The sequence below is a fragment of the Falco punctatus genome (genome assembly GCF_963210335.1).
Source record: "Falco punctatus genome assembly, chromosome: 3".
Taxonomy (NCBI): Eukaryota; Metazoa; Chordata; class Aves; order Falconiformes; family Falconidae; genus Falco; species Falco punctatus.
The window spans coordinates 36,232,511-36,254,325 of record NC_137582.1 but is presented as its reverse complement, the minus strand read 5'-3'; the positions used below and the strand labels follow the sequence as shown (position 1 = coordinate 36,254,325).

Genomic DNA, 21,815 nt, shown 5'->3' with positions numbered 1-21,815 from the left:
AAAGGAAAGCCCTCAGAATCAGTGCCTCTAAACCTCTCCCTGTAATGTTTAGTAATTTAGAAGTTGCAGAGTATGATAGCTTTAGTTAGTTTATTAATTTTAAATGTGTCTTATCATGACTGGACATTAATTTCTTCTTAGTATTCTGCAGCAATCCTTCCCTTTGTGTTTATATTGTGTACAAATTTTGTGGCTATATGCTGTAAGTTTCCACCATTAGGTATAGAATAAGAATACCCTCATCAAAAAGCTTCCCCATATAAATTTTTCTGATTGATTTTAGAGAGACATCTGTTATGGCTATATGGAAAGTGAGAACACAACACCCTATTGAAGGCTCAGTACATTTGGTGAAGGCATGTAACTGCACCAGGAACTCAGGCTCTGTGATGCTGCAGATACCAGTATGTGCTCTAGATACCTAAAGACATTAAACACAACTAGACTGGATTTTGCATTTTTTTCTGCTTTTGGTAGTGACCTACTTTCTCTGTTATTTAGCCTATAGGAGCTTATAGCTCATATTCTGTCTTATCTTACTCTTTCTGTAAACTTTACCTTTAGTCTTTCTATTATATTTATTATATTTTATATATTATTATTACATTAATGATACTGAAAACTTTATCAGGCACTGTGTAATATCTTTTTGTAGTGTTTCATATTTATTAATACAGAGCAGTTGTTTTTCTCAGGCATCTTAGGATTTTTGTAGAGCAATCAGCTCTAGTAGTTCTGTTTTGTATTCTTTTTAACTTCAACTGCTTCTATTTTTTCCTTTTCTTTCATCTTTTTCTGCCTCTGGAACATTTCATTACATAAAATTTGAAATGCGTACCATGTTTACTGTGCAGTAAACATTAGCTTCTTATACCTTACTATATTTTCTTTGATGCTACATAGGAAATACTTGTTTATTTTTTCAAAGCACTTTTAAAGATTTTTCTGCTTCATGGGATTTTTAAGAATATTTTAAATAAAAACAACAGATCTCACATTTCACTCCTCCCCACCCCCCCACCCCACCCCCCACCAATTCTGGCCAGCCTCAGGATATTATTTAAAGAACAGTGAATAGATTGAGGCTGTGATTGAGAAGTCTTCATCCTTACCCTGTGGAGACACACAAAACTCCATCAGAGCACTCTGATCTTTTTTCTGAAGTATTGGAGAAAATTCTTTGTAATACAGTTTCTGACCCTACAGAGACATGCATAATTCAGCGCACAGAGGAAAGAGCTGGTCACCACAGCTTTTTTTAGACATTCTCAGTAACCAAATATATACCAAGGTAACGTTTTGAACTTCAGCCTTAAAAACAAAACCATGTATTGTATATTGTCATTACAGGTGTTTTGGTGGTTCTTTTTTTTGGTTGTTTTGTTTCCTTTCTTTTTGACAAACATTCATATGAATAAGAGTAGGTCACTGGCTTGATGTAAACCCACCAGTTTCTTAAGCCTCCCTGTACCTGAGGAGAAGCACCACAGCTACCATCCCCACAGATGGGACAGGGCTCTGCTCTGTCCTTATCATCTTCCTTATATACTTTATAGTGTTCAGGGAGAAAATTGATACTGAAGGAAGCCATGACTTCAAGGCTGGAGGCCAACATTTCATATAGACATTTCTCAAAGCCTAGGACTAGTATGTTCTATGTCTTTTCAGTGTCTTGGATAGCTGAGGAAAGACACTTCCTCAGCACCACAGACGTCTGAGGCCAGATTCCAGCAGTGAACCCTAAGGGCGATGTATCTGACAGAGATCAGCTGGCTTAGGGTAACATGAATAGTGTTTTTAAGCAAAAGCTGATATTTTCCTGACATCACAGGAGACCTGCATCAGTGTTTAAAGCAAAGCACAGCAGATATCGTGGATAAAGTAAAAGACAAACAGAAGAAGAGTTATGGAATGGTTTTCATTGTGCTCATCCTAAAGAAAATGATATTTTCTGTAAAACACAGAAAATTTGATTGTAGTTATCTGCCATGATGATCCAAATGGTCTGTGCTGACCACAGTATTCAGACTTGCATCAAGTCATTCTGTTCTTCATGTCCATATTCCAACACAATGAAAATTTACAGTCTAGGCAGAAATTCAGAAAATGAGATGTACGTTATATCCCCATGGAGATTAAACTTATTTTCTCACCGAGATGATCAGCTTTGGTGCAGGTGTGTTCCACAGCGGAGTGGGGGATCACGGTGTACAGGGTGGGTTCCTGAGCTGGTAACCCCCCTGTGGAGTGCAGAGACCCCCCAGCCTCTTGCATGAGAGCGGTTGACGAGAAGTGTGCGGGGCCACGAGGAGCGGTGGCCACCCCTGCCCCAGCCCCTGCGACCAGGAGCGCTATGACCAGGGGTGGCATGCCATGGCATGGTTGGATAGATGTCCCTCAGGAATGTGTTGGGCATGCATCTGGGGGAAGAAGTATGAAATAGCATTTTTCTCCCCCAGTTGACAGATAGGTATGAAGTGGAGCTCAGGTTGAAAAACTGTGTGACTTTGTGCCAGGCCAGATTTTAGCAGATTCAACTCTGGCTGGCTGGGCTTACCTAAGTGATCCTGCAGTAATGCTTGTGGAGGGAGAGGGAGCACAGAGACCACGGTGAACCTAAGGGACAGGTAGAGACTGCCAGTGAGGTACAACAGCTGGGAGAGGCAAGAAAGCAGCAGCAATGAGTTCTGGCTACAGAAAGCGAGGGGGTGTTGGACTAGGTTGCATCCTTAGGTCACATCTAATATGATGATGCCTGAACAGTTTCCTTTAAAAAAACGAAAAACTTTGGGCAGTTCAATTGGAACTGTACCAGTAAAACATTAATATTTTGTTTCCTTTCATTTGAAATTTTCAAGAAATGCAGCTTTATAGAACACTGCTATTTATGACATGTTTCTTTTAAATAAATATTTCAAAAGTGAAAAACAGGCTGTTAAGCCTGAAAGATTACATATGGACTTTATTAGGTTTTCTAGTTTTTTCATTCAATATTCTTAGAAAAATAAATTCTACCAAGAAGTAGGCTTGCATAAATAAGGGGTTTTTTTGGCAAAAAATTGGGTTAGCTTCATTTTTAAATCTAAGCTGTTGATCACTACAGGTAGGTCCACAAGTACTAATAGCAAGGGCAAGACACATTAAATAGGTTGTTGGAGTGGTTACTCAAAGTAATTTTGCTTTAGTCTGGCCCAAAGCCAAACAGAAATTTATCAAATAGATTAAATGGTAAAGCTAACAGTAGCAATTCAGACCTCAGTCCTAAATGGGAAATAAAGGTTCCACAGAAAATTGGAAAATTCATCTGTAAATGGTGACTGCTTAAATATGCAGTATGCCTACAGGTACCCTCTAATATAGCCATAATTAAGACAGGTGGAGGAAAAGGTATATTCACTCTTTCAGCAATAATCGGATTAATATTCTGTTGAAATTTTCCGTAAGTTGTATTGGTCAATGTCAACGAATAAGCAGCAACAGACCTCTTTAAAATGAAGATGATCTGCCAAAAGGTTGTGAGATCAGATAAGCTCCTCAAATTTTGATTCTCCCCCCCTCCCCCCATTTTTACTCACTTCTCATTTCTTGCTGCTCCTTTTCTCAAGCATACCAGATACTTATTTTTCTTCTGTTCCTCGGTTCCTGCTCTGATCTTCATCATTCTTAGTTGAAGCTATTTCATGAAACTAATTGTTAGCTTTACAGCCACTTCTTTGGCCATTAAAAGTTGCCACCAGAAAGTCCTGCTCCTTGTGGCTGTGGGTGTCTTTTGGGAATGATGCACTTTATGAGTTAATTCCAGGAGTGTCCCTGGGGATACCTCTTCCTCCCCTCCAGATTTGCTCAGACCTGGCTTTGGAAGTCCATACTTTGCAAACAGAGGACTCCAGTCCTTGTTGGCCTTTTAGCATCTCCCCACCTTCTCTCCCCCTGTATCTTCCCATTCCCAGAACTGTGTGCTACTCTGTTGGCAGTGCTGAAAATCCTGTCAGCTTCCACTCTTCTGCAATCCAGAGAATTAAGCTTAATGTTCTCTGCGGATTCAGGTTCCAAATCTTATCCTGCCAGCTATCATTCTTCATCTTTTTTTGATTTATTTTGCTGTCTGTTCCTTTTCTCATTGTGTCTTTATGATTCTGTCTTTCTTTATTGGAGCTGCCTGTTTCTGGCATCTGATTTCCTTTTTTGGATCCTATTAATATTCTGATTTTCCCAGTGACTCTGGGACAGTAAGATTCTTCACATTGCATCTGATCTTAACAAAGCAGGGAGAAAACAGAAGTGATAAAGGCAAATCTGACAGATTGAAGAGATTTTAGTACCAGGATATTAGGAAATACAAAGAACCAGTGAAAAATATTGAGACTGTATATTAAAAATATGACTGAGTGTATGATGATTGCCAGAAATTCCTTTTGGAGCCAAATCAGCTACTACTGGAATTGATTTTGCTTCAGTGGAAACTGGAATTGACCACTTTTAACCCTACCACAGAAAAATTCTTTGGAGATTTGGTGGAGAACAGCACCTATTGCAATTCTTTCAGCAGCGCTGATAATGGATTTAGACCCACCTCCGTTAGCAATTAAGCCATTTTCAGGTCAAGCTGAGGAGGATAAACACATCTCACAGCTGATGCAACAATGAAAACTTTTCAGGTTCTTCCATACTATTCTGGGACAATCCTCAGCCAAAACCTCAAAATGATTATCAACCAAGTTTTAAATATTTCCGTTTGTGTTAAGACTGTTCCTATTGTGATATTAGTGTACTCTTTTATGTAACCAAATAATAATAAAAAAAAGAAGTATAATATTCTCTGTGAATGATCCCAACAGCTGTTTGTTACAGAAAGGTTTATGTTTAGTTTAGTGTTTACTTTTCAGCTGTATTTTAAATGGACGTTCCCATTCCTACATAACATGCATTTTAATGTAGGCTATTGAAAACCACACTTTAAAACTTCCTTGAAATTAAATGAAGTATTTAATACAATACCAGAAATAATGTGTCATGTTTTGCTACTTCCTTGTTGTATGTTTTTCTGGCTGGTTTTTTTTTTTTTTTTTTTTTTTTTTTTGTAGCCCTCTGCAGTTTCCAGCAGTGATAACAGAGGAATTTGTCTAAACCAATGTCACTGTTATTACAGTTGTTGCCAATGCTTGCATTTGTAAAAGCTTTATCTTGTGTCTCATTTACGTGTGTGTAATGACTTATCATGAAATGTCAGTGATATATGAATATACACCTGTATTGTCTGCTGACAAATGATCTGCATTTAAGATATTTCTTCTTTATCATAAAGGGGTTGATTTCAAAAACTATGAAAAGCCCATAAACATTCTCACAGAAGTATCTCTGAGAGGCTGCTTTGGTTTTATGTTCTGCCTCATGTGAGGCAGAAGCTTAAGGTTCCTCTGCTCTCTTCTGTTTGCATTGTGATCTGTCACTGATATTATGTTGTGAATTAGGGTATCTGCTATATAACACCGGTCAGAATGCAGTATGTTAATAAAAGAAGTAAAACACAAGTTTGTGGTTCAGGGAGCAGTTTCTCTGAATCACGGACTTGCTGTTAATTCACAAAGGCAGTGAATTCTGAAAGTAAATTTTGTGCCAAAGTATATGGAGAAAATGTAGGTAATCTGGACATGTTACAAATGTAGACAAATTGCTGCATGGATAGTACATAAATAAAATAAGAAGATCACTAATTATTTAAATGATGGAAGAGACTTTGATCCATACAAAAAAGAAAAATTGAAAGAATCAACCCTTCAGCTGCTGTGAAATATCTCATCATTACTGGTGGTGTTTGAAAGGGTTTCCTTTCTGTAATGTTCAGAGAGGTTTGAGTTGCATTCTTAAAACTTCATTTTGCCAGTACATATATGCTGCTGGATCGTTACTGGAATTATCAGCATTTGGGGAGTGAATATTATAAATGATGTGTAAAGTAAGAAATGGTACACCACAGGCAAGTGGGGTCAGTCACCATGAGTATGCTATGAATTTCATGGCAGTCCTGGTCTTCCTCTTTTCCAGGATGAAATGTGAGGTTTTATTCAGTCATACTGCCATGTCAATTAGGGAGCAGTGAGTGAGGCACTTGGGCTTCTCAACTCAGTTGATGTTTGAACAACATAGCTCCACAGTGTTTTGCCACAGTGTAGAATAGAAGGTGCAACAATTGCTCTGCCAGTTGAAAAATATATTCTTGGTTATCTGACAATTAATCTGGCCTAGATAATATCATAACAGTAATTTAGGTGGGGATCAGTGCAGATGAAGATGAAAGAGGTTTAGAAAGGTTTAAGTCCTTAGTTTTTTCTCCTGGGAGAAAATGGCTTGTCACATAGAGGGTGTTTTCATGCCTTTGAGTAATAAATTGTGTACTTAGAGTGCTTATGGGCAAGTATTAACAGACAGGTGAGGAGTTGCTGGGGGTATGTGTATATGAACTTAATTTGAATGGGGAATTAAATACATGCAGAGATGGACTGACAATGGCTTTTGGATCCAATGACAGTTTTTGATTCCCTAAATATACTGTTGCTATTGCAGAAATACAGAGGAATTGGCAAGGTTAATTCGTTCAGAGATCGAACAAAAAGTTTCTGCTTAAAATATGAGTCTTTGGATCAGCTGTCTGGATGGTCAGACTGTGAAGTCATAAATTTTAATTACTTTTGCTCCTATGGAGTTTGTAGAAGACCAAATCCTAATTTTTTTATGCACAAAAATGTCTAGTCTAATGACTTCTGTACAAGTCAGTGTGCAGAGAATGCACAATCAGACCTGAAACGGTTATACACAGTTGGATCTTGCTACTGTTTTCTGTGCTATGAACTGATGATTTAATTTAACTTGGCAAAATCATGCAGCTGAATTAGCTCTGCATTTTTCTGGACCTCTGCATTGCATTGTGTTCTCTCTATTTCTGTCACCTTGAATACTACAATAAAGTTTTGTCAAGATTTCTTGAGGACCAAGTCATGGTCATAATAAGTATGGTCATGCTGGGAAAAAGATGGGAAAAGAAGAGTAACTATTTGGGTAACTAAAATTCTGTACTAAAATTTCATCTTTTAACCATTGTTGACATGAATATTTTAGGTTTTCCCTGCACCTTCAAAATATTTAGAAAGGAAGTCTTTCCTGCGTTTGGATTCATGAGTTCTTGTTTACGTGACTACTCTCATATTTATGCTATCATTGTTCCTCCTGGCATCGCTTTTTCTGGGCACTTTTGGTCATATATGGAAAAATTCTGCATTGTTTATAAGAACAAAGCAGATACTGCAGATAACACAGACAATGGAGAGCCGGAGTTAGCCAGCTGTTAGGCTAAGCATAGCCACCCTGCATTAGGGGTGTGATGAGTTTTTGCTAGGCAGGTCATCAGCTAGCTGTGGAGGAGTCCATGCCTACTGCTCCCTGAAATAGCTTTGTTGAGTTGCCATCTACAGTCACCTCATTTTTTCTTTAGGAATTTTTGCGTTTTCACATTGCTTTTTAACCTCTTGAGCCCTTGGGCTTGGCACAATGCTATGAGGGCCAGTGGCTTCCACCACCCAGCCAAGAGCAGGGCAGCAGGGGGGCACCCAGGGCAGTCCCAGCCCCATGCATCAGGCACCTCCACAGCTCTCCCTCACAACTCAGCAGTCTCCTGAGAGATCAGAGTGAAGGCTGCACAGCAGGGTCATGTGGAAATGGGCCTTTGACCACAGAGAGGTGAACACCTAGGAAAAGGGGAGATTGCCATGCAAACACCTGGGCCATTGACAGGTGACGTCTCTGATCATCCTCCTTGCCACCTGCCCTTGAAACTTGCTTGTGAGAATACCCGTTACTGAAACTGGGGCCAGTTTAGGGAGCAAGAGCTAGAAAAAATGAAGTATAATGAGCAGACATACCCCATGGTAATATTTAGCCATCCTGGTGTGTCTGTCATCTAGGCTGAAGGTCATGGCGAACCCCTTCCTACCTTCCTTCCACTGGAGGCAGGGGTCTGCGGGGAGCAGACTGCTACATGCGGGTCTTGTCGTGACCTGGAGGGAGGATACACCTGGAGCTGGATACTGGGGGGCATACCTGATACCCAAGTTCTGCAGGCCCCTGGCCACCTGAGTTAGAACACACTCATTACTCCAATGTAGAAGCTTGCAAGTAACCACAGGTGGGTTGTTTTTTTCGTTTGTACATCTAATATTGTAAAAGTGGCTTTGCATATTAATGTACAGCAGCTGCTGTTTTCAATCTCTCTTCCCCTCTGTGTTTATATGACAACATCTTTAGAATTTCTTAGTTATCTTTTACCATTTTTTTTCCTTTCTTTGTCAGGTGCATTCATATTTTAGGCAAAACTAAGTAGTGTTGCCTATCACTAAGGTTGCTAAGCATTCTCCTTGATACATGCCTTTTTTCAGTTACTTATAACTCAGCCAGACTCTAGCTGTTCCTGATGAATTTTTCCATGCCAATTTGTGCCTCCAGCTGAATCTTTGCATCATAATGTTTCAAGCTTTTCTGAGAATGATGCTAGGGGGAAATAGGTTGTTTTGTCCATATGATTCAGAAGCTTTACTTTGAAATACTCAAGTATCTTTCATTTGGAGGAAAAGGAGGAGATGAGAAAGAAGCAGAAAGACTGCAAAATACAAGATATGTGTCTTTTGCTTCCCATAAAAATCTGCTGGACCAAGGGCTGAGGACAGAGACTCAGATTTTGGAAGGTGGAGTCCTGGAAAGGTATATTGAGCTGTCAGGAAAATGGCCAAGGAGTGTGTGTGTGTGAAGCTGGACCAAGGGAAGAGAAGTGGCAAAATGTGACAGATCAGAGAGAGACCTAGGACAATTAGACCTGGGATTGCCCAGGTGAATATTTGGAGACAGGCAGCTAGGAGAATCAGGGTGTTTAGGCAAGAATCCTGAGATAGGAACAGGCTGAGGAGTCCTGGGAGACTCATTGTGGGGCTGGGATCATGGCAGCTGGGATTCAGCACAAGCACAGTCTCGTGGTGTTTCCCAGCTTGATCATTCACTAGTTTTCCATAGCATCCTGGTGTCATTCATTCTGCAGAAGGCATCTTTTTATGAAATTCTGCACTTCTTTTCAGTAAAGGAGGGTCTTGTTTGCAGGATGCTGATCTCCTTACTTTATTTATGTATTTATTTTGCAGAAGCTGGAAATAGTCACACATGCCATAGAAATTTTGCAGAATCTTGCAATCCACATTTTCTGCAGTATGCTCAAGTTAATGTAACAAACAGTGAAAACAAACTATGCCTCCTAATGTCATCCATAGCCTGAGGTAACATTAGAAGTGGTGTTCAAAATGAAGGTGCAGCTAGAAATCAATCTAAAGCAATTGTAAGATTCTAATTAGAATTAATTATGAACTACAAGAACAAAAGGAGGAATTTTTTTTCCTTTCATAATTCTCTCAAGCTTCTTTTGCCTTCTCAGGGTTGTTTTCCTCTTTCCTATTTTATTCTTTTGCCTTCTGTTTAAATACAGAGACCGATTTAACTGGCTAAGTTTTCATCTTTTGTAACAGTACTGTGACCTGTGACCAGGAGGGCAGCTAACAGCACTGACTTAAAGAACCTGACTCTGGCATCTGCCAGGTTATGAAGGGGCTGATAAGGCTGTCTGATGTGTTTGCCTTCCTCTAGCAGTGAGTTTGCAAGCAGGAGTCTGCAGCTCCAACTGAAAACATTTTTTCTCTTTTTTTTTCCCTCTTCAGCATGTGTTTTTCTTGTCCTTCCTTCTAGAAATAACAGAAATTATTTGCCCCCCCACCCCCCCCCAAACAATAGTATTTCTGTAAATTGATCAAGCAGGAAATTTTCCTGCTAAAAGCTCTTTACAGTAAAAATAAGGGAATAAAATATACTATTATAAAGAAAACCCTTGGTAAACAAGTACTCTTAAACCTCCATATTCATTAGTCGAGCATTATTTAACAATCTAATGCTGTACTGTCATATGGTCATTTTACACCTTTGACCTTTTAGGTCCATTTAGTCCATGAAAATTAGAAAACAGGAAGAGAAGGAATAGCACCTAGTTAAATCAAGTAAAAGGTGCTCTGAAAGTTTGGATTCTTGTTCCCAGCTTTGTTAGTTGACACTTTGAATTAATCGAGAGATTAAAAGCCCCCTTTTTGTTTACCACATTGTCTTTGGTTTCTGGATGTTTGACTCCATATGCCAAGGGCTGATCTGCACAAGTGCTGAGTGTCTTCAGTGTAATTGAAAGTAACGTGAACTGTAGTCTGAACATTTGAACATCCTAGATAATATTAAATTGCTTTGAAAAATCATGACCTAGTTCGCAGTTTGGATTCGTTCTTCTGTTCTATGTTTTCTCATTTGTAGGAATGAAGCTCATATTATTTCTTATATCTCAGATTTATTCATATTGATAATGACTGATAACAATGACTGTGATTATTCAGACCTAAGAGTAATTTTGTGTGGCAGGCAGGGTGCATCAGTGGGCTCTGTCTTCTTCTCAGAGGATGTATCCATATTTCAGTAGCAGCCACCAGCATCACCTTTCTTGATCATCCTGGCAGTTAAGAGACACTAAATTGGCCTAGAGCAGGTCTTATTTTCTGAATTTGCAAATCCCCAAATGTTTTCCAGCAGAAGCACAAATATGTGGACCGGATAGAAGCCTTCTGACATGAGGAACTTTCTCTTCTTTGCTTACACTTCATGGACTCATTAAAAATTGTTCACAGGCTGGTAGAGGTCTCCGGGCCACAAGTTAAAAACAACTTTATAGACACTAAACCTTCTGACTCAGCTCTCTGCAGGCGTGAAGTTTTCACTGCTGTTATCTGCATTGTACAGGTTCTGGAGATAAAAAGGAGATTCCTATGTACAGCTCTTCTTCCTGGACATTAAATCTGCTTAAATATCTCCATCTTAAAACCGCATTTTTAGTAAGATGGATGCCTTTATGTTCATTTAGTGCATCTGGCTGTCCCATTAGAAAGAGAAGCATGTAAAATGAGTGGTGGGAATTCTAGGCAGGATACAAAGTCAATGTGAATAAATATAGCTTGATATATATATAGTGGAACAGCATTCATTCAAATATGGTCCCCAATGACCATCCTGCTGACTACATATTAAAAGATGGACTGCTAGAAAGAGATATTAATACTGTATTAGCTGAAATGGCAGTCCCATTTGGCCATCAACTGCAAACTCACCTGGAAACCACAAATGTGCTTTAAATAATGCTGGAAGGGAAATAAAGAGGAATGAAAAAAGTATTGGTGCTACTAATTTGAGAAAGGATTAAAAGGCTAGTTAAACAGCTCTATTTTCAGTCTCATTTTAAATTATTCATTGTGCTGGACATGCAGAAAGAATGACAAAGCACAGGGGATATGGTTTAATTAGCCTAAAACTTTATTGATTTCATTCGTCTGGGAGCTATCTGGCAGTAACTTGTGCAGTATAGGTTATCATGCCCTCTTCTCTCTTTACAACCTGTCTAAAGGGGGTTTTCTTCAGCCTCATCCCCATTCCCATCCACTGGCACTGGCTCATTGCAATTGCTGGCAAGTTTAGTAGCCTCTTTGTCCACACACATTCTGCCAATCATCTCCCTCACCACACTGTTTGCTGCAACCTTCAAAATTCAGTTACAGGCTCTTTATCCTGCTCTTGGGAAAGGTGTAGTACTTACTCTAAAATGTGACAGTCTCCTCAGTGTTTTGCTAACCTCTCACAAAATCTCAGCTTCACAAGGTACACAAAAAGCAGTGCATCGGACTGTCCCCTGGTGCCAGATTGTAGAAATGGCACAGACAGACTCCACTGCCTCATCTGGGATTGTTCACCAGAATTTCTCACCTATATCCAGTACCTTAGTCACACTTCCACACATACCCTTACAATAACCCCCAGGTCTCTGAAGAGGGTGCAGGTAACAGCTTTATTCCCTCTGCTCAGTTCTCATTCCTAATGGTGTGGAAAAGCAGACAGGTTCATTTATGCCATGTGCACACTTGTTTCTCTGGTGTTCATGGTGCAGCTTTGCCTCAGTCCTAAACCAAAACTGCATAAGCAGTACTGTAAGACTACAGAACTAGAATTAACCATAAGGAATATGATGCCCATTTTCAGCCTTTCATTTTATGCTTCAGCTGGCATAAAACCTTTAATAGAAACATCTTCTTGTATTCTGTTTACAGTCCCGGCTTAGTATTCAATCTCTCAAGGTCAAAAGACCACTCTGTTCTTGTACATTAAGTCTCCAAACCTTCACATGTCCAATCCGTGCCAAGACGGTTGCCTTCTCTTTGCTATAAACAGTCCACAAATATCACCTGGACTGTAGTTGTGTGCAGTGAAAACGTATTGTTATTCTGGCATGTATAAACTAACCAGGGACAACATGTTCTTTAAAGAATACTAGGAAAATTCTTTTGACTTCACTAATTAACTGGCAATTTAAAATAGCTCTGTTTTCCATTTTAACTGTGCTCATACTCATTTCTGACTGAGCCTTTGCTTCACTTGAGGTTTTCTTCCTGAGCAAGTAATTTGAAGGATCTTCTTAGCCTAACAACCTTTTACAATCTTCCCTCTGAAGTTCTAACACAGAATTGTGAAGATTTTCTCTAGCATACAACAAAGCTCCTCTGGACAGTCAGTGCTGGTCTGAAAAAGGGGTGAGAAAATTCATATTCACTTAGCAGATGGAAATCGCTCAAAGTGTAGGCAACCTAAAAACATCAGGCAGTTCAGAAATATTTTGAGTTTTATTCTTCTTAGATAATAGGTCCTAGATTTCCCTCTAACTCATTGAACTCAAACTCACAGACAAACCTGTTAAATATGAGGGAATATAAACATTCAACTTGCCTCTCTGACAGCTCTCAGGAAATAATCATAAATTGTTTGCATTTCCTCATTCCTATTCACATGTTGCCAGATATTTGCGATGTATGTGTTATTCTGAGCATGGAATAGAACACTTGAAGTACTTGATACTTTATTTGAACTCCATGATTTTTGCTTGACTATGATGTATTTACCACAAGTATTAAGAATGTTCTTACTTGGTGAGCTAACAAGGAATAAAAAATAAGTAAACTGAAAAAAATGGTGCCTTACATCATATTCTATGAATTGATAGATTTTCACTAGGTAGAATAGAACAGAACAGAACAGAATAGAATACATTTCCGTTGGAAGGAACCTACAATGCTCATCTAGTCCAACTGCTTGTCCAATTCAGGGCTGACCAAAATTAAAGCATGTGATTAGGGGGATTGTCCAAATACCTCTTAAACACTTACAGGCTTGGGGCATTGACCACCTCTCTAGGAAGCCTGTTCCGGTGTTTGACCACCCTCTTGGTGACCAAATGCTTCCTAACACCCAGTCTAAACCTCCCCTGGTGCAGCTTTGAACCATTCCCCCATGTCCTATCACTGGATACCCAGGAGAAGGGATCAGCACCTCCCTCTCCACTTACCATCTTCAGTAAACTGTAGAGAGCAATGTCAACCCTCAGCCTCCTTTTCTCCAAGCTAGACAAGCTCAAAGTCCTTAGCCACTCATTACAGAACATCTCTTCCAGCCCGTTTAGCAGCTTTGTTGCCATTCGAGGACCTTCACATCCTTCTGAAATGGCATGGCCCAGAACTGCACACAGTGCTCGAGGTGAGGCTGCACCAATGCTGAACTATCCTAGTTGCTAGGATAATGGCAGGTAACATCTTAATATTGGAGTTTCCTTTGAACATCTTGATTCTAACCACATCAGAAAGACACGTGTATCAAGTACAATATTGCTGCTCAGTAGACTCTCTCAAAGGAGTCTCAAATGTCAAAAACCAAAAGAAAGCATTGTCTCTATATAATGCCTTGTACAAGTTAGCTTCTAATAAATGAGTACTTTAATGAGATGTTCAGAGAATTTGGGTGATTTTCTTTCTATGGAATAGATAGAATCAAGCATCAATGATGCATAGCTGAATGTTGCACTTTTTCTGACATTTCTGGGAACAAGGGGTTGCCTGAATCTGTCCTTAAAAGTGTACAATTCCATGAAATCTAAATTAGTGACTATCTTACTCTGAAATACTGAACACATCTGAGATGAGGACAATGCAGTGCTGGTGAATACAAAGTGGTACCGATGTTTTACGACTAGTGAGCCTTAAGCATTTGCCTTTAGGCATTTCAGTAAAGCAAAAATGTGTTTATGTAGCCTTTTTAAATACGAGGTTTGACTTACAGCTCACATGGACAACAATCTATCAAATCTGGTTTCAAAATGTATTTGGTCTGAGTTTCAAAAAAGGCTGTGTAATGCTGAAAATCCTAAAACACCACTTGGCTGCATAATACAGATGAGGAAATCTGACATCCATGGCAGTCGCTTTGTCTAGAGTGGCAGTGCCTGCTGAAAGTCCTGTTTATGAAATCCTCAGTGTACAGCAACAAGAAAACCACCAGGTATTAGGAATAATTATTTTGAGATAGAAAAACTGACAAACGGACACACCCAAGAAGATATCTTAATTCAAATATTTGAAAGAAAGAGTGAAGTAAAAAGGAAGATTTGGCACTTAGTATTCATGAGTAGACTTGTGCAAATAATAGATCTTTTGGTTCAATGGCCTTTCAGAAATGTATATACATAAAATTTCTTAGGGTCTACTGAACATACTCAATCCTTATTTTATTTTTAAAATGCACTTCTGTATTTGTTTGTCAAAACTGAAATGTCTGGGTTTTTTCCACTTTAACCCCTCTATTTTGTCTGAAACTATTAGTATAATAATATCAACAACAGTTTTAGTACTTCAAAATTATACTTTCAGCTTTTTTTTTCTTTCTTTCTGAGTATAGGCTAAACAACTCTGTTTATGAATATTGTGTGCATAGGCAAAGAGTGAATATTTTGAAGAGTGCTTTTATAAGGAAATAACAAAAAGAATACCAAAACCTACAGATTTTGAAATGGTAAACCATATACATTCAAACCATATTAATGCTAAAGCTCAATCCAGATTTAATACATTCTCCAGCATGTATTGAAGTCTATAAGCTAGGACAGAATCAACAGCAACTTTCCAATAAATATATGGTGCTTGGCCTTGGAAAGATGCAGGCATAGACTAACTAGGAATTACAGGGAAGTAAAATATTTTGTAGCAATTGTTGGCATATGGACTGCAGGGAAACAGGTATCCACAAAAAAAGTAGATTTTGTAAGTGATTGTTGCAAAATTATATTTTTCGTATGGAATACCCAAAATCATTAGTAACGATAACGGATGTTATTTATGTTGGCTAATACAAATGTGTAGATTTGTAGCATCAGCAGGATTTTAACATATCTCTACCTTACTTCAATAAAAAGTCAACACTACCTGTCACATCTATGAAGACATTATTAAGCAAAAGCCTACTCGGGTAATAATTCCTTGGACAGAAATGCTGGGTGATGGAAAAGACAGACTAGTATAGCTACTCATGTACGGCATATAGAGTGTGTTGCCTGTAACAAGTACATGTTTGAAATTATTTACTGAAAAATTTGTCAATGGTGGAAGCCATTATAGCAAAAATATAGAGTACTTGAAGCTACGATAATTTAGTCTAAAATTGTATAAAATATCTGAGAGCTGGAGAGAAAGGATATGTTTGTGTAAAGTGAACAAAACTCTCTGAAAAGCTGTTTTGTGCAAAGTATGTTCATCCATACTGGTGGCACACAAATGGATAGTGTTGATATAAAAAATACACAGGATCAAAAAAATTAAGTTTGGAAGGGACATTTGGTGGATGTGTCCTCTAGTCCAACTACCTTCTCAAAGCAGGGCCAATTTCAACAGTGAATGGCATCACTCAGGTCCTTGTCTAGCTAAGTCTTAGATGGACCACATAACCTCTTGGCATCTTATTCCAGATAGGACATGAATCTCCCAAGGATGAGAAAAGGAAGCTACTCAGAATGAAATAAGACAAAGGAGAACAGCAAAATTCCCTTCTTACTTTGAGCACCAAGTAAGCTAGCAGAAATGATTCAGTTTCTTTCTTGAGAGGCAAAGTATATCAGTGAATGCTTCGGGCTGGCACGTAGGCAAACGTACTGACAGTTCAGAGGGTGGTGCTTCAGAGCACTGGGATATTTTAGGGCTAATAACACTGCCTGAAGAGTCCTAAGATGACCTCCCTCGAGGTATTTCATGGAACAGGAGACACTTCCCCCAACTTTTGTTAGTGGTATTGCAACTCATGAGAAGTGCACCAGAGGCATGGGATTTATTAATCTGGATTTCTCTGTCGCCACGGTGACAAGACATTTGCACAAAATAGATCATCACTGTAGTTGTAGCTGTTAATTAGACATTCAGATCTCTTTTTGGATAATTTAATAGTATCTTTGATAGGGGGTTTTGTATAAATAACATTTGAAAAACTGTATTTAGTGGTTATTTTATTTCATATATCTAAACAAGATTTAGCACTTTGGTAGATACACAGATAGGCTAGAGGTCTTACTCTTTCCTAATTTGCTAAAATAATTGTCCTTTTTGGCTTTACTGGTAATAATCCCCTAGCCTGACTTCGTGGCTTTTTTATGTCTCCTACCCTTCACACTCATGGTAAGAAGAATTAAAAAATTTGGAAGAGGAGCAGTAATATACAAAGCTCTTGATGGCTAAAAGTCTAAAATTCCAACGGGATATTTGCATGGCACCTAAACTTATCTACAACTGTGAGGAAAAGTTAGAATCCTAAAATCCCTTTAAAAATGGTGGGTGGAGGTAGATACATTATGGAAAGTGACTCAGAGCTCATAAGTGAGCTATTAGAGGTTATTTTTTACTCAGTGTTAAAGTGTCTTTCAAAAGGGGTAGCAGGGACATTTTTTCTGAGATGAATGATACATTATCAGTTCCTCCATTAGTATACACTGTCAGTTCCTTTGTTAGTATTAATTTGTTCTTATGCTTGTAACTGTATTAATATTTACTTAGTTCTTTTATCTTCCCAATTCTCTTTACTGCAGTCCGCGCTCAGCATCGTCATCAGCAACATCAGTGTAGCCCTAAAAGTGTGCTCCTGACTTTAAACATTATTCATTATTATTGTGTGTGATTCTCTTTGTTTTTTATTTATTGGCAGACTGAATCCGGTGCATATCCCCTTTCTGATTAGTACAGAATAAATGGGAAGGATCAGTGACAGCATTTGACTTTGCCTATTGAAACAGTGACACAGGGTAGGACATGGGAATGGATAAACAGCTGTTTGAAATTAGACGCTGTGCGTGTGAAAATGAGGATGTGTCAGCTAGGGAATAGAGCGGGGTCAGGTCTCAGACCTCTGCTACCTTTAATGGGACCAGCTTGCTTGTGAGAGGAAACTAGAAGAATATTAAGTAGAGCATGGAACAAATAAAAGCTTTTGGAGAACTGCTTTGAACAGTGAGTGCTCTCTGGCAAATGGGAGTATGCCTCAGTTGCATATTGCTGCTATGTCCAGCAGGATCAAAGCAACACAAGTACAGCAAGGAGTGACATTGTAGCAGGGACAGAAGATAAATGAAGCATTGATTTCAGAACTATCAGAATGCCACAAAAGGGACATACAATATTTCCACGGGGCCAGATCCTCATTTGCTGTAATACGGTGTTGCTCCATTGAAGCCAAGCTGATTTATGCCAGCTGTAGTCCTGGCCAGGTGTATTTATAACAGGGAGGCATAAATAAAAGTCATGCTCAGAGTGCTTGGTAGGAGTTGGTTTCCCAAAACAGAATGATGAATGCACAGGCATTACAGTTTATCTGTTATTTCAACTTACTGCAGTGCTCATCTTCAGATTGTTTCTGACCTGTTCTTAGCTTTTCTGAATAATTCTTTCCCTTGATTCCTGGAGCCCTGGAGCCTGATGTTCTCCAGCTGAAGAATCAATTTTCCTGCAGAGGCATAAAGACAATTGCTGATCTATGCACTGCAAGCTCTCCTGCATCATGCCATTCTTTTCCTTTAGCACCAAGAAAATGTTCATTGCAATGGGCTCTTAATTTTGGGATTCCTTCATACATGCTAGAATGTGCCACCAAAAGGAGAATGACCAGTGCTGAAACATCACCTATGTGTCTTGCATGGATCAATGACTGCCACCATTACAGGATGGATCACTCTTGCTTGCATGCTCAGAAAGAGCTGAATCTTGGAAATAAATAACTTCATTCTAGTAGTTTCAAGAAGGCCCTGCTGTGAGTGCAAGCAGTGTGCTGACAGAACATGCATGGCTGCACCACTATGACAGGGCACCACTCCTCAGAAAGCTGCATGCTTGTACCTGCAAAAAAGTCCATGCTGTGTGTGTGTGAATTGTCTGGATGAAGTAAGGAGCACCTAATAATTCATGATGATCATGAGTCAAATAAAAGCTATTTGGCAAATCAATCTCTATACACCATCCCCAAACTTCTTATTGTTCTAGTGCTGTTCTCTACATTTTGAAGATGAGCAAGGGTGCAGCTGATGTTTGTGTTGGTCTGCAGTTTGGATAACTTTCATATGCACTTCCCAAAGGTCTGTGTGCAGTGTTTCTTGTTTACAGTATATAGCTTAGCTAAGACAGCCTAGACTGCCTGACAGTCTACTTTGGTCACTGTTGGCAGTGAGTGACCTAAACAGGAACAGAGACAACATTTTTTTTTTTTTTCCCAGTGGAGACCAGATTCCAAGCTCTTTTAGTCCTTTAGTGTAGTCTAAACTTGTCTAAGTATAAGGGAGTATAAATATCTAGAGGAATACATCTCTTTGAAATATTTCTATTACATTTTCCCCAAGAGAATTTTTGGCAATCGCTTTGAGGTTTCTTTTTTTCCCCAGTTTGTAAGTGACCTTGACACATAATGTACGCTTGCATGTAATTTCATTCTAACTACACTTGATTTTCTCTTCATTTACATCATTGTAAGTGAGATGAAAATTAAAAATCAGGTTACTGAGGATTAAACTGCAGTTGTGGCACTGTTCAAAATATTTAGGCATGCTGCATTGAATACCTTTTTTAAAAACTGAATTATTTTCCCATAGTCACATATGTGTAATAATCTTAGGTAACTGGTGAATGAAATTTAAAAACATTCCCAGTAGATAAGGTTGCTTTAGAATGAATTACTGAAAGTCCAGAATTTTTGATTTGTTCTAACGATTTGTATTTAACTACATATCAACTTGAATAACACATGCTTCTTGAATATTATGTTAATATATTTTAGTCAATCTATTAATTGAATACTATGCACAACAGTCTTCAAACCACAGATCAAAAGGAACAGAACTTTGCTAATTTTTTTCCAATTTGTCATGAGTCTTTTTGTTTCTGTATTTGAAAAAACACCTGTCCTGTTAGTCAACTTTAATGTATAATATGTAGTACCAATAGAGGAATCAATTAACCCAAACATTAAAGATTTTATTACTGTAAAAACAGAAACATAAATCTGAAAGCCTGTATTGATTGGTTAGCAAATGTTTCCCCATAAAAACTGCAAGTCTTTTGATTTGTTTATAATCAATGTATGTGTATACTAGATATAAGGCCCACTAGGGCATACTAAGAAGAAAAGAGAAAAAAGCTCCGTCTGTTATTTTAAGGGACAAAAAGTCTTTCAACTCCATACCTGTATTCAGAACAATAATTTATGGTGAACAAGGAGTTACTTGCTGTGAAGAGAGGATTGCAAACAAGCTCTTGGACAAAATCTAATCTTCCCTTCCCCCCTTCCCCTTCCCCTTCTCCTTCCCCTTCCCCCTTTTTTTTCCCTTTCCTCCCTGTTTTGCACATCCAATGGAAATTAGGCCAGCTAGATTTCCCAATTTTGTCTGCTTAACCAGATAATTGTTGTGGGAACTTCCTTTGTTTATTAAGAATGCAAAAAACTTACACCTTCATAGATTATTTTCATCTTGTTTAGAGTAAATCCTTAAAAAACTTCTGTGGTGAAAGAAGACTGAAAAAGTAAAATACAGTGTTTTCCAGTATTTCTCTAACTCGTTGAACTATGGAAGAGGACTCCACGCTCTTCTGGGCATGGTGCATGCTATCCTGGGGAAAATGGGAGAGGAAAAGTGGATAAAGCACAGAATGGGATGATGCAAGTGAAATCTCACCTTTAAGGAAAGGGCACGAAATATAACCTTGTCATAGCTGTTTGCTCCAAATGATTATGATTCATTTAATGAAGGAGAAATCTGTCCTTCAGGATGAACTGGTTTAATGGTAGAGGTTGTGAAGTTCCACAGAACAGAACTGACCATGAGGAAGCAATAAATTGGCTCAGCTGCTTCCTACCAAAATCTGTATCTGGCGCTTGGCCATAGTGGCGGACCAAAGGGAAAAACTGTCAAAGTTAATCCTGAGTTTTGTTTAAAAGTCAGAGACAATAGATGCCACTTAAAAAATGGAAATATTAAAAATGGTGAAACCTTTTTCACGTAACTAAAAAATGAAAATCTTGGCTATCAAAGTCATTTAAAAACCCAGAGGGTTTGGAAGGGCCACATGCAACAGATCACAAATGAAGAATAATCACTGAATGCATAAAGCAAACTAGTTTCTTCCTCCAATGAAGGAAAAGTTACTTTTCCCTAACTATCTTTTCATAAACACATGGACAGGTAACTGGGATCACAAAAAGAATTTTGTGGAGGGTTTTTTGTGTGGTTTTTTGTTGTTGTTTGGTTTTTAAATTATTTTTTCTTTAGAAAAATAAGTCACTTTTTAAGAAACACATCTCAGAACCATGAAAGCCAGAAAATTTCAGTTTACTACTTTTAATCATGTTGATAACTTTCTCAACTGAAAATTATTCCAGGTAATATTTTTGTTATTGATTTCCTATACAATGAGGATTAAGCTTTGTGGAATGGAGGTACTCATAATATGACCTGAAGGAAGCACTTACAGTGACAAAAAATTAAGCAGCTTGATATTTTATTATTATTTATAGTTTATATGATATCAAAGGTGTCCATAAAGCTTTGCCAACATGTGGAAGGATCTGTAGGAGCCAACAAACTAATTTAAATGGATAAAACAGTATAAATGATCAAGTATACAGGCAGAGATGAAAAGAGAAGATGCTTTAATACTAGCTGGTGATGTGACATGAATCCTCAAATCCAAAAGCCTTCGCATCCTATCCATATCCAATCTATCATCTCCTAGGCAGTACTGGGAGGTCAGCCCCTACCTTTCACTGGCCTAGGGGTATCAGCTAGATACTGTCATTGACAGTACATTTTCAGACAAGCATTTTTCTGCTCCCTCTTATTTTACTTGTCATTTGAAAGAGCTCCTTATAAATATAGTAAAGAAGTTCTCTTTTAAATGTGTCTTTAAATGTTACCTGGCAGTGATGCCCTGGAAAACTGTAAAAAAACGCATCTGCTTCTGGGCTGAGACTTGTGCTTACAATGATGACAGCAGATGTCTTGCTTTTTTTGGTATTGATAGGCTTTTTTTCTTTAAAACTTACAGAAGATCATAAGCTTCTGAAGACAAGCATTGTAATTTTGTTATGTGTTTGTCTAGCATTGTTTGTTCCATGTCTAGAACTTGGAGCAAAGAAAATTAAAAAAAATAAATAGACCTTATAGTTACCAGTGAGTTTTAAGGATGGAGTAAAAAGAAAAAAAGAGGAGAGAAAAAAAAAGACAGAAAAAAATACTTAACAGTGGTCCTGTGACATAGTTTAAAACCCTCTAACTCTGTATAGTTTTCTTCCACAATTTCCCCTTC

General features: G+C 38.4%; 1 long non-coding RNA gene across 4 annotated transcripts in view; it reads left to right on the top strand.

Annotated features, from left to right (window-relative positions):
• Window positions 1-21,815, top strand: part of LOC308061632 — a 158,597-nt gene that overhangs the window by 107,622 nt on the left and 29,160 nt on the right. For all 4 annotated transcript variants that reach the window (XR_013927301.1, XR_013927302.1, XR_013927303.1 and 1 more), the window contains one exon: window positions 1-21,815. This exon is cut by the window's left edge and continues 13,694 nt beyond it; it is cut by the window's right edge and continues 29,160 nt beyond it. This is a non-coding gene — a long non-coding RNA (uncharacterized lncRNA).